This window comes from Anabrus simplex, chromosome 9, assembly GCF_040414725.1.
Source record: "Anabrus simplex isolate iqAnaSimp1 chromosome 9, ASM4041472v1, whole genome shotgun sequence".
NCBI classification, from domain to species: Eukaryota; Metazoa; Arthropoda; class Insecta; order Orthoptera; family Tettigoniidae; genus Anabrus; species Anabrus simplex.
The window spans coordinates 149,360,969-149,361,831 of NC_090273.1; the positions used below are offsets into that span (position 1 = coordinate 149,360,969).

The following is an 863-nucleotide window of genomic DNA, read 5'->3' on the forward strand; positions in this document are numbered from 1 at the left end:
TCTCCTGTTTTGGGAATTTGTTACATTGAAAAATCGCCTTGTGAGTCTCTTGTTATTCATTCTAAAAATGTATTCAAGAAATTTGACACGTCTGCTCCGTACAGCGCTGATTCAAGTATATACTCGTATATTTGTGAGCAATGAGATCTGCACTTCTCCTTTGGACAAAAATTGCATTTTTTGTGTGGGGCCGAAAAGTTTGCTAAGAATTGTACGATCTTGTTTTACTTGTTTTCTACTTTTTCGTACATTTTAAAAATTTATACGTGAAATTTTCCCTCTAATTTTCTCAAAAATATTATATAAGTACCGCCATGTTTATTCTTCATTTTGAAGTATAAACATAATTCTAATTGTTATCAGTAATGAATTATGGTTGTTTAATGAGGGGCAGGCGTTACCCCGTGTTCTGGGGTAATTTCGGCCACCATATAAATAACTCAAGCAACTTTAAAAAAAAAAAATCTGCAAAACGCCCAGTATCAACAGTTGGCGTACTCGCTTCGGCGGTACATATACTAAAATTGGAACGATACAGAGAAGATTAGCATGGCCCCTGCGCAAGGATGACACGCAAAATCGTGAAGCGTTCCACATTTTTAGTCCGCCTCTGTGGTGTAGTGGTTAGCGTGATTAGCTGCCACCCCCGGAGGTCCGGGTTCGATTCCCGGCTCTGCCATGAAATTTGTAAAGTGGTACGAGGGCTGGAACGGGGTCCACTCAGCCTCGGGAGGTCAACCGAGTAGAGGTGGGTTCGATTCCCACCTCAGCCATCCTCGAAGTGGTTTTCCGTGGTTTTCCACTTCTCCTCCAGGCGAATGCCGGGATGGTACCTAACTTAAGGCCACGGCCGCTTCCTTCCC

General features: G+C 42.6%; 1 non-coding gene across 1 annotated transcript; it reads left to right on the forward strand.

The window, feature by feature from the left end:
- Positions 1-494: 494 nt before the first annotated feature.
- LOC136881338 (U6 spliceosomal RNA) lies at positions 495-601 on the forward strand. The gene has a single exon (XR_010861019.1). It is a non-coding gene; the product is annotated as a U6 spliceosomal RNA (small nuclear RNA).
- Positions 602-863: the final 262 nt, after the last annotated feature.